At 39.1% G+C, this 12,906-nt stretch overlaps 1 long non-coding RNA gene across 2 annotated transcripts in view; it reads right to left on the bottom strand.

The window, feature by feature from the left end:
* Nucleotides 1-12,906, bottom strand: part of LOC110074998 (uncharacterized) — a 40,161-nt gene that overhangs the window by 9,696 nt on the left and 17,559 nt on the right. The window contains exons 4-6 of one of the 2 annotated variants that reach the window (XR_013545607.1): nt 8,069-8,267; nt 7,019-7,122; nt 3,196-3,498 (exon numbers count right to left, since the gene is read on the bottom strand). This is a non-coding gene — a long non-coding RNA (uncharacterized LOC110074998). Of the gene's footprint in view, nt 1-2,773; nt 3,499-7,018; nt 7,123-8,068; nt 8,268-12,906 lie in introns of both variants that reach the window. The other variant, XR_013545606.1, reaches the window with a different exon arrangement.

Raw genomic sequence — 12,906 nt, 5'->3', positions numbered from 1 at the left:
ACTCACCCACCTTGTATCCTTAAAAGTTCTCTGCCCATAATCTTCATTCTTCTAACCTGATTAATTTTAACTGATTGAAGGTCTCCTGCTCCCTTAAAAAAACTCAGTCATCTCTCTATTGCTATCCCCCCTAATACTTTCATTATGCTATCTCGCCTCCTCAAAAACTCCCTTTGCCTTAGTCTTTGGTGCATGTTCATGATAATTCTTGTTGTGTACTGAACCTAAGACTAAATTAATGTTTTGGAATGCACATTCCTCTCTCTCTCACTCTCTCTCTTGTGAATTTTTTGTTTATCTGGACTCATTCCCAGAGTTCTCCATTTTGGGAGATCCACTTGCACAGACCCAATTGTGCTCACCTGGAAGAACGCTGGGCTGGAGGACTTTTATGGCTTCACACTCTCCCTCATGCTTGCTGGCAACTTCTTTTTCTAACAGCAAACTAGGCTGGAGTTTGGCCTATCTTGGGCCATGAAGCCTTCCAGCCCAACCTTTCTTCCAATGAGCACAATTTAGATGTGGATCTGGCAAGTGGAATTTCCAAAACAGCACACATTTACTGTCTAATTATAGCAGTTGTTTACAGCACTTGTGCCAGGTAGGGCTCTGCAAGTGATTTACAGAAATATCAAAACAATCAACGATAGATTAAAAACAGATTCAAAACATTTTCCAAACTACATTTTAAAAAATAATCCTAAATACCAAAGGCTTTTCAAAAGAATGCAGTGTTAGCTGCCTATGGAAAGCTCAACAGAGATGGGTTGAGTCTAATTTCCTTTGGAAGAGAGCTCCATAGCTGGGGTGCTGCTGCTGGGAAAGTCCTGTCTCATGAAACCACCAACTTAGCCCCTTAAAGTGGTGGGACATACAACAGGGCCTCTAGTTAGGTTCTGACACTTTCGGCAAATACATACTGAGGTAGGCACTCTTTAAGATAACAGTATTCTGACTCCAAGCCATTCAGAGCTTTTGATCAAAACCAGGAATATGAATTGACCTTGGGAGCATATTGGAATCCAGTACAGACTGTTGTTATATGGTCTCTCAAGCATAAATCAGAAAACAATTCTTCCTTGCATGCATTCGCCCATTTCCTCCTTTTGCCTACCTATTTCCTGCTTTGGGTCCAGCTTAATGTGAACACTCCTCAAGATACAAAAGCACATAAACATATATCTGGATCTTAGCTTTATTTAATATAACTGAGACTTGTAATCATGACAGAGCAATTAAAAGAGGGGACTTTGACTTAAAGATGCTCTCAGGTTCTATCCAATGAGATGAACTGGATTTCAGTTTCAATGGACTGCTTTCTGAACTAGTCATAGATACTAGTGGTTCTGTTTATCTCTGAGTAGTACTATTGTGCAGTAATAACAATAAAGCAGCTAAGAAAAGCTATATATAATACAAGGGGAAGAAGCAAGAGTGACCAAGATCTAGGGAGAGTTCACCATAGAAGTAGCATAGCATCTTTTCCAGAGAATCCAAGGTTGGGTATGTATATCACAAAGCCACATGACATAAACAGTGAAAGTGATGGTTCTCATAGGTGTCAGATGGATATGATATATATCATGTGGAGATCTGTGAGTAGTATAGCCACACCAAAGTTTTCTCCCATGAGAATTTTAACAATTGAAATTGTCATTCAATTTGACAGAAACTAAATTTATTTTTTGGGGGGGGGGATGTCAGCCTCTCTTTGGCATACATTTTCACAGAAGTGGGTGACTGTCCATGGAAATTAATGTCAAATAAAATGTGTTAGTCTGAAAGGTGTAATAGGAGTCTTTGTTGCTTTTCATTTCAAAACAAATTCCTAGGAAGGAGAAATTTTTGAGAAAATTGTTATTGTTAAGGTTCAGGATTATCACTAATTAAGGAGGCACTGCTTGCCTTCCTTCTGATGTGCCAAGTCACACAACTCCCATATGTTAAACAGTAGGACTCTGGATGTTGTATTTACAGTGATTCATTAATCTATAATGACCCTCCAAAATGGAACATTGGAAAGGCCCTGGGGGAAGGAACTGAAACCCAAAGACTAAGAAATAATACTGAGCCAAAACTGCATAGAAGACATTCTTCCTAATATTATGAGATTTTTATTTCTGCTCTGGAAAGAGATGATAATTTAAGGAGGATCTTATCCCAAAATGTTCTACTATTTTTGGTTGCTGTCTTCTTGTCACCACCACTACCCTGCCTTAGGATGACGCAAGACAGAGAACACTGTGGAAGAAGCAAAATGGTGGCCAGGTTGCCAACACAGTTGCCTTTGTTGCTACTTGTAGCTGCAGTGCAAAAAAACAAACTCCCAAACCCCAAACATCTTGGGGGGGGGAGAACAAAATTCTGTTCTAACCACTGATAATATTAGCTGCAAGTTTGAGAAATCACTGGAGAATTTCTTCCCTCAGAAAATGTCATGAATTTTTTCCCCTAACTTCTTTGCCCACAAATGGTGTGCAGAATTTTGCGAGACCATTTGTCTATAGCTATAGTAAATAGTAATGAGGGTGAAAGAGGAGAGTGCAAAAAACGGTCTGAAGCTCAACATCAAAAAAACTAAGATCATGGCCGCTGGTCCCTTCACCTCCTGGGAAATAGAAGGGGAAGATATGAAGGCAGTGACAGATTTTACTTTCTCGGGCTCCATGATCACTGCAGATGGTGACAGCAGCCACAAAATTAAAAGACACCTGCTTCTTGGGAGGAAATCGATGACAAACCTTGACAGCATCTTAAAAAGCAGAGACATCACCTTGCCAACAAAAGTCCGCATAGTAAAAGCTATGGTTTTCCCTGTAGTGATGTATGGAAGTGAGAGCTGGACCATAAAGAAAGCTGACTGCTGACGAATTGATGCTTTTGAATTGTGGTGCTGGAGGATTTTGAGAGTCCCCTGGACTGCAAGGAGAACAAAGCTATCCGTTCTGAAGGAAATCAACCCAGAGGATGAGATGGTTGGACAGTGTCATCAAATCAACCAACATGAATTTGACCCAACTCTGGGAGGCAGTGGAAGATAGGAGGACCTGGCATGCTCTGGTCCATGGGGTCATGAAGAGTTGGACACGACTAAACGATAGTAAATAGTAACATGTACGTGTGTGTGTTCAAGAGAACGAGAGAGAATTGTAGCCGCCACAAGAGGGAACACAGTTTTAGGTAAGTGACAGTTACCCTTCCCACACACCCCAGTTTTTCCACTGAAGATCACTGAGTGTTCCGTCTGTGATTGGAATCATTCATCTAATTCCTTCTGGAAAAACATATCTTCAGTTGCAAAGCTGCTGTTTGCATGAAAGTTTGTGCAGTCCTGGAAGCCTTCACGATCCTCGCCTTTTGTGTGCGGTGGAGTGGCAGCAGGGGTAGTTCAGTTTAGACTGGCAATAAGCAGATCTATTTCCAAGTTTGGGGAGAAATTGCTCAGTTTATTCCTGGGTTAATCCATCATGCATGATGAAAATTGCTTTGAGTGCACTGCTGAAAGAAAAAGAAAAAAGGAAGGAAAGAAAAACTTTTTCTTCAGTTTATACTGTTTCTGAAATTAGACATCCATCAAATCTCAGACTTTGCTATCTTCCATTTTACCTTCATGTTAGAATAATTCAGTAAATGAAAAATACTAAAACAAACTTGCTTGAAGAGCAAGTCTTGCAGCATTTCTTTATACTTGGCTGAATTCATGCATGCCTGTTCATCTTTTATGAGTGCAGCATCTGGAGATGACTTGGATGCATGAGTGAGCCACCTCATCCCAGATATATTATTACATATTGAGATTCAGTATTTCCTAATACCACCTCGCATGGTGCTTTTTAGTAGATTCGGACCACACATTCAGCTGCCACTATGAAGTATGTAGCTCTCCTGTTTTTAAGATACAATTCCTATAATCTTTGACTATTAGCTATGCTAACTGCAGTTCATGGGAGTTGGGTGGGTGTACTGATTACTAAATCCTGAAATACAGAATACTCAAGCACAGAGGAATTGGGTGCAATATATATACACAGAGAATTAGACCTTGATTACTTGTTTTTCACATGACTTTGTACTAGTTTGCACTGCAGTTTAAGCAAAAAATCCTTATCTCAAAGAGTTTATAGTATACATTTAGCTAATGAGAAGCTAATGAGAACAGGAAGGCAACAAAGGGAGACACAAAATTTACCTGAGATGAACAGGTCAACAACAGAGTTTATATTATGTGAGAGAGCATTTGTGAGAAAACATGGAGAAATATCTGTGAATGATAACTGAATTGCAATTCATAGTCAAAGAATAAAATGACTCTTATCAGTGTAATTAATTTCAAGGAAACAAATACATAGTCACAGTAACATATAGTATTAAAATTCTCATTTGCTCCTTCTAACAAATTTCCCAGTTTCTTACCTGCTCTCTACTTCTGCACTGTTTGCTATTACAAAATGTTCTCATGCATTCATCACATTCATTACTAGCCATGATTGCTAAGTGGAATCTCCATGTACAGATATGCGATATATCTCAATGCTAGAGGAAGAGGGTAAATGACAGGCACAGGGTGCAACTTCACTGACCTACTTGGTAAATATCTGGTTGGGCCATGTTAGAAAAAGAATCCTGGTTTGAGTGGACCTCATCTTAATATTAGGAAGGCAAGTACTGATGTTCTCAGTGAGCACATGTGTGTGTTACATGTATAGACACAGAGAAACATACTGAACATGAAAGAGAATATATTTTCTCTTTCCACATTTTTATTCCCAGAAGACAGAGTTATATAGCTTTGTGGAAATTTTGGATTACCCGGGCCTTCTCGCTCCCACTCCTTTCCTCTGGTGCAGGGGGAGGGGGGCTTTCTGGCTCTTAATTAATCATACACTGCTTCACCATTTACATATGGAAATGGAAGGCCGTCCGCAATTATTAATGAGCCTCCAGGCAGTCCTGTGGCGTTTCCAGGCGAGGCTATGTTGGTCCTGCAGAAAAAGCAGCCTCGGGGCCACGGCATCTCTCTCTCTCTCTCTCTCTCTCTCTCTCTCTCTCTCTCTCTCTCTCTCTCTGTGTGTGTGTGTGTGTGTGTGTGTGTGTGTGTGTGTGTGTGTGTGTGTGTGTGTGTGTGTGAGAGAGAGAGAGAGAGAGAGAGAGAGAGAGAGAGAGATCCAGTGGTGTACACTTTCATGTGCACGCAAACACCCAAGTTCCTCCTGTGTTCATGGCTGAAGGGACTATCTAAATAAATACAGGGTTTTTGTTTGATGCTCTAACCAGGCTTATGCCTATTCTGACTAGACCATTTCCCCCAACGTCTGTGTTTTATAAAGGAGAAAATAGCGTTTCTGTCGTCATTGTCTTGATTATTGGTCAAAGCCGGCTTGCCTGATCGTGATGACGCCAACGGCACTGCAATTAAGAGAACATACACACACACAAACATGCACAATTAAAAAAAAGTGTGCGAATGGATTGGGAACTGTGAGAAGACGCCTCCTCCAGCTCCGCGCCGAAGGATCCGTGCTTGTGGGCACAGGAGGAGTGTGTGTGTGTGTGTGTGTGTGTGTGTGTCTGTGTCTGTGTCTGTGCTCGCTCGCTCCTGTGCCCTTGACTGACACCAGCCTTGCGACAGAAGGCTTGGCAGCTCGCCAGATTCTCACTCGGCGATAAGAGAAGACCGTGGAGGAGGTGGGGGGGGCATGCTGACAACATGGCCGTTGTTTAGTCTATGCTCGGAGACCTTAATAGCAAGCAGCAATTCGCCAGTGTCGGAACGTATCTGGTGCAATGGGATAATTAAGATGATTGCTCACAGGTTAAAACGACCGGTGTGTGGGGTTGGGTGAGGACTGAGGGGTAATGCTATACCCCGTTTCTTCCTTCCTTCCCTCATTCTGACATGTGAAGGGCTCGTCAAAGGTGTTTGGAAGTAGAGATGTGGGTTCTTCCTCCCCCGCCTCGAGTTCTTGCTATGTGTCTTTAAGCAAAGAGCCCATTGAAAAAGAATGAATAGCCAAGTCGTGTCTGGAAAATCATTTTCAAGACTCTTGGAAATGGAAAGGATGGGAAAATTGGGGAGGGGAAGGGAGGGGAAGGGGTGGCTGGCATAAGAGTAACAAAGAGAGAGGTGTGGTGGGGTGCTGCGTGCACGAGCAGAGTTCTTCAGCTTTTTTAAGCCTCCAGCCTGCGAAAGAAAAGAGGTGGAAAAATACAGTCGTTTAAAAACCGACGCTTTCTCTCTCTCTCGCTCTCTCCACACGCACACACCCCGGGGCAGCTGCAGGATTTGAAAACTGCCTGGTTCCTTCTGCCAGTGCCAGCCTATTAATTTCGCAATGGAGAAGGAAGCTGCCTCTCGCTGGGTTGGACGAGCCTCGTTGCCGTTTCTTTCCATCCAAGACTCTCCCCCCCCCCCCACCTCGACCCGACCCGGGATGCTTCCCGAAGTCCGCAGCCTTACTGTGCGAAACCAAAAAGCATCTTTGCAAACCCATCGTTTTGTGAGCATTGCCACATTAGATTAAAGTGGAACTCTGATGTCATTTCAAGGTGAAAGGGAGCTGGAAGGCAGACAATGCTGCAAGTTACAGTGAGGGAAAGGGGCTGGAAGGCTGAGGCGAGGAGGAACGGTCGCGGGGCGGGGGAGGGAGTCGGGAAACGCCAAGCAAATTGTGTTTACTTTTGAATGCATGGACCGGTGCCAGGTTAGAGGTTTGTGTGTTTTTTTTTTTAAGGCTTGCAGAGGTTGGAGGAAGGGCCAGACTGAGGCGGAGCTAAATGCTGTCAAAGAAAACGGGTGTGTGCGTTGGGGTGGGGGAGAAAAGCAGCATATTTGCATGTTTGTCGGTGTGTGTGGGGGGGTAATGCTTGTTCTAGTACAATCGGTACAGTATTCCAGGGAGCTATAGTATAACCGTTTTTGTTGTGATCTGAGGGAAAAAAAAACACATACTGAATATCCTGATATTGAGATCAATTCGAACAACTGTGAGACTTAATAAATATCACGGCATCTTCTTACCTTTGTAAGACATTTGCCCCCTCATGCTCATTTATCAGCATGGGATCTCCTTTTTCCCATACTCAGCATTTGTGAACCTTTGTTTTATCCTGTCTCCCAAATCCCTATTCAAAACAAGACAGATAATCTGAATTTGTGAAAGAAATGGTTTAGGGAATGCCCACATAGCCTCTACCAAAGATGTTTACTCTGAAGGAAGCCACATTGATTTTAGTGGGGTTTACTTCCAAATGCATTTGCAAAAGAGGTCAGCATTTTCATGGAAGTACATATTGTCTTACATATTTTTGTCAGGAAGAACATTCTTTGTAGATAAGAAATAGATTTAATGGATTTTTACCAGATAATGTACTTCAAGTGTCTCAATAATGACTGACTACATTAGCAACAGTGCCTCATAGTATGATCCAAAATTAACTCACTGGTGACTTGCAGTGCATATGTGTAAGTCTACTGGGTTGTGTAGAGCTTCTTGCCTTGTAAATGTTTTAGGATTACAGGTTTAATTTATTTTCTCTTGTTATTTCATGTACGTTGAGGAAATGGACTTGCCCACAAAAGTTCACATTAAAATATAGCAATCTTCAAAGTGCAACAACATTTTTGTCTTCCTTACTTTTTATTTTTCTTTTGTTTTGATGAAGTATACTGTATATAAGAGGTCATCATGAATTAAGAAGATACACTTATGTCAAAATGAGTATTATTTAATCCTTCTGAACAATTCATGTACATTGGATGTCATTTTGTAAATGGGAAGAAAATGATGTTAATTCATTTGGCAGGCTTAATTTGGTAAGAACATCTAAAATGTTTTTTATAAATGATTTGCCATAATGACTGATATGCTTTTTTTTTTTTACTGTTTTGCTATAAATGGAATATCTGCAATTTTGCAAGCTACCTGGGTATACAATTGGAAGAGTATATATGCCACCCAGAGTGGCCTGGTTGCCAGATGGTGCAGGGTATAAATCCAACAAACAAACAAACAAGAATAATGTTGGTTTTCTTTTGCTTTAAGTTCCACCCATTTCAGTCATGACGTACTTGTGCTGCGTGACTTAAAACCATCTGCACTACTTTCCAAAATATGTTTCCTATGTTTCTCCATGCCCTTTGGTGGAAACACTGGACCAACGGTGTGCTGGAAGTATCTTCCTTTTTCCTTACATTTGGTATAAAGACTGTGTGAAAATGTGCAGTTTGCTTACTTCACAAGATGTGAGGGCCAGTTCCTTGAAGTAATCTGTTAGAGAACAGAACACAGGAATGACTGGAATTCTATAAAATCTCTGATGGCTTAGACCAGAAAATATAGATTCCCACCATTACACACTGCTTCCCCCCCCCCCCAAGCTCTTGGCAACTTCTGGTCTATTTAAATTCTTTTTCTCTCATTGACTGTCTCAAGGGTAAAAATCTCATAGTGAAAGGGGAAAATATTTCCTTATTAATAAAATTTTGGTTGGGTAGGCGGAGGCAATGTACGCAAAATTAATACAATATTGGTAAAGCGTAGGATTTCAGGCTCTTTATTATGTGTAGCTGACTTACAAAGTAACTAAGTGTTGGGAACTGTTAATCAGGAACTAAGCTGATCATAAGTTAGCCTTGACAGCTATATAAGTTTTGCTGTTTTCCTAGGTAACCTCAATTAACTTACTTCCTGTATTTCTGTTAGGACAGTCTCTCTAGACTGAGTTAGAATAACACTTGTAATCTGCAGGTGTTTCAATCCTTGTGCAATTTCAAAATCAGAGACCAAATATTATTAGACGAAGGGGACCTAAAGATGCAAATTATAGCCTGCAAAGATCTATTCAAGGCAAAGGCCTTTATGTGAAATTCTTTTTATTGTCTCCATGCAAGACAACCCCACCCTCTGGATAAATATGCTTCTTTGAAGTCTTATTATCAGTATACTCTCACAAATGTATGCTACTTGGTGAATGGTAGAAGCGTATGCAATGTATTAGGCATATGATTCAGTCGACAGCAGTCAGTGGCACTTCTGCAGAGGCATCACTGTAAGAAGCAGCTGTGCCCCATTTCCTCCCTTCCTTTGTTATGAAGAAATTGAGGTTTTGCACTTTCTTATTTAGAGCATCTTTAGCCAAGGAACAGGATCTTAGAGCTTTGTTTGCAGTGGAGTTTATGATACTAGTCTAGGCTATCAAAGAGTTTTGTTATACAGTACATTTTTGTCTTTTCTGGTCTTGTCTTTTTTAGTGTTTTGTTGAAACCAGAAAGTTTAATAAAATAATTTGGAGTGAATGATTACTTATTGCATGTCTAGGACATTATAAAATCTAAATATGCTGAGATTTTTAAACATCATTTATACTTCAAGATGATAAATGGCAAGCAGATAAATGAACAGATACGTGATTGCTGTTTTCTGTAAGGGAGTTGTTTTTGAAATACTGTAGTCAGAAATAAGGTCTCTGATTCTGCAATCCCTTTCAGTATTTAAGTGAATAGATAAATGAATTGATTTTCCCCTTTAAAGAGCAATATTTGAGGAAGTGCTAGTTTTCTGTACTACTGGATTTCCCTCCCCCCAAACTGAAGAAACTGAATGAGAGATAAAAAGGATATTAACATAGTGAGTCTAAATTCCTATAACGTTAATGTCAATGCACTCAGAATCCAAACTTCCATTGTACATTGGAACAATACTCATAATATTTTTATTTTTCATCAAAGGTTGATCTTTATGATTTTTTTTCAAATGAAAAAGTAGATTTGGTATGAACGCTTTTTCCCATGGTAAGTAAGTCATTAGTTAACACATGAATAATAATCAATGAATATAAGCATCATAATATAACTAATTTTTAAAGTATGAAAATACAATTGTAAAAACATAAGAACTGTGGCTTTCCTTTGTTATGCTAAATAACAATATTAGTAACATTTCATTTTTTAAAAAAGTTTAATTGTGAAATTTAATTGTGGTTTGCTACTGAAATATTATTTTGCTAAAATAATCTGAATTATTAATTGTACCAAATTAACATACAGTATAATAGCAACAGTTTTCATCAATATTACATTTCATTAGATAGTACTTTTCTGAAAATGTGTGAGATATATAATGAGGCTGCAAAATATAAATTATAAAATACTGTAAATTGTTTTACCATTTTAGAGGTTTAAATGAGAATTAGAACATGCATTGTTTCATACTGTGAAGCCAGGCTGATTGAGAAAGAGAAGCATGCTGACCATTTGACAGAGATACAGCAGAGCCCATCTGCCTCTTAACTTTATTCAGTGTGTACAGAATTTTGCCCTACACATTTATTTACAAGTGTTGCACTTTTGTTATCCTGTACTAGTGGATACAAAGTCAATCCTATCAATATTTTTAAGGCACTGTTTGGGTTTTTAATAAAATGTAGGATTTAACTTGAATACCCAACGTGGTGTAGTGGATAGAGACTAGGACTCAGGAGATCTGGATTTGGATCCCTGCTCAAATACCCTGTCTGCCATGAAACGTACTGGTGGTTACGGGACCCTGGAACTGATAAAAGCAATCTGTAAATATCCTTAAATGCTCTGACAGTCCTGTTAAGATCACTATAAGTTGGTTGTGACTTGAGGGCACATAACACAAAGCAGGATTTAATCTGTGGAGTTGATTATAAAATGCAAGCAAAATAATGTGCTGTCTGGTGACAGGCTGTGTTTAAAGTGCTCAGTGAAGAACAATGACTTGTAATTGGTATGAAGAAGAACTGGCTGAATAAACCATGATTCAAGTTTTTAAAAGGTGCATCTTCCTTTGAAAACTCAAATAAAATATTAAGTTGCCTTATTGAGAACTGTGATGATTACAGAACATGCTCCAGAAAGTTTCCCTGAAGATGGGTGAGGTTTGGGATGTTTTGTTTAGATTAGCTTGGCCAATTCTGTTCAAGGTAGTAGGATGCAGTGGAAATACACCATTAAACCCTAGCTGGTGCGTTATTTAGCAACAAATATGAATGGCCAATTATTTAAAATGACCTATCTGGACTGACCGGCCAGTAAAATCACTTTACTTCCTCCAAATAAAGTAGGACCAAACATAATGTGAAAATAAATCCCATTCAGATCAGTGGGATTTATTTTCAACTGAACCATGGCTAGAAGCCATTTGAAATTAAAATATCCTGTAATGCATATTAACTGGCTGGAAGTCAAAACATCTACTGTACATTATATCCATCTTTATTACAGAAGTTTAGCTATTAATTTGCAGAGAATGCCTTGATATAATGCCAGTCATCCTGATTTACATTTCTAATATTCCCTAGTTATGACAATAGCAATAAAACAGGAGAAACAGACATTACAGGTAGCCCATGATTAAAACTGAAAGAATGTTTAGGCTGCAGCCCTAACTAGACAAGATGGCTGAAGGCTGTTAAGGAGGCGACACTATGTTGAATCCAAACCCTCCACAGGCCAAGGATGTTGGAAATTTCTTAGGACTACATTGACCTTGCCTAATTTTCTGCCCTCACAATGGCTGCGGGTCTTGGCTGAGAAGAATCTGGTATACCTCATTTCCTCTTTCTCTGCGTCCCCCCCTTTTTTTCTTTCTTTTTCTTCTTCTTCTTCTTCTTCTTCTTCTTCTTCTTCTTCTTCTTCTTCTTCTTCTTCTTCTTCTTCTTCTTCTTCTTCTTCTTCTTCTTCTTCTTCTTCTTTTTGGATCTATTGGCAGCTAATGTCACCTAGCACAGCAGTTGTCCAAAGAAATCTGAGACCAGCTAGCATAAGGGGATTGTGCCAGCAGATGAGCTGTTGTGCTGGCACAAGAGGATTCTGCCCATTCCAAACCCAAGGCATATCTCTGGATTTGGATTGCCCTGCCCTTATTAGAACCAGGCAGTCTCAAAATCCTGATGTTAAGCCCTGAAGACAGATCACCAAGAAAGCAAACCAATTTGCTGTGCACTTGGTTATTTTCAACAGTTAAAGAACTCTCTTTCTTAATCAGAGCCTATCTGTAATGTCTGTTTCTGCCCTAAATTAGATTCAGCAGTCAAACTGAGAACTTAAATTTTTCACAAGGTTACAATTATTGAGCTTTCCCAGGTGATCACTATCAAATCTGAATTAATATACTGTTCAGTTTACATTCATTTGGTGGAGGGGAGTTAGCTTTGCTAAGAGGAAGTGTGTGACTATATTTTTTAAAATAATATTTCAACTATATACAAACAGTATAAGAAAAAAAGACACATATCTTACAACAACTAAAAAAAATATGTAAAATTCGTGCACCCATTACCAGGACTGGTAAAGATATATGTCCTTCAAAGTTCTGATTATGCCCCATAACCCTTCAAAAATAATGTTATCTCTTGTTTGTGTAGACAGCATTCACCTTTCAATAATAATAAAGTTTAAAACGACTTGCCATATTTCTACAAATTTACTCTGTTTTGACAATCCCTTTTTAAATTTTATATCCCTTGTCATCATGTCATTAACTGCTAATTCTAAGTTTTCTAAGATGTTAGGGGCAGAAAATTACAAAGAAGCTCTTAAAACATTGTTGGAAACAGATTTGGTTAAGGAAATAAATACTAACACATTAAATGATACATGGAGAAAGAGATGTTTAAAATCCATGTATGTCAGAATAAAATAAAAGTATGCAAACTGATTTAGAGATGGTATTTGATATCTGTGAAATCAAATATTATGGATTCTAAATACTCCAAAGTATGCTGGAGATGTGGACAGGATGTAGGTACTTATTTCCATATGTGGTGGGAGTACTTTTAAAAATTAAATTCAGCGCAGGTATACATTGTAACCCTGGAGAAGAAAAATGCATTACCTTCAATGAAGATAATAAATAGCATGTATGTTTTTTTAAACAAGGA

This window comes from Pogona vitticeps, chromosome 5, assembly GCF_051106095.1.
Source record: "Pogona vitticeps strain Pit_001003342236 chromosome 5, PviZW2.1, whole genome shotgun sequence".
NCBI lineage: Eukaryota > Metazoa > Chordata > Lepidosauria > Squamata > Agamidae > Pogona > Pogona vitticeps.
The sequence above is the reverse complement of the archived record's forward strand: the minus strand, read 5'-3'. Positions and strand labels throughout refer to the sequence as shown.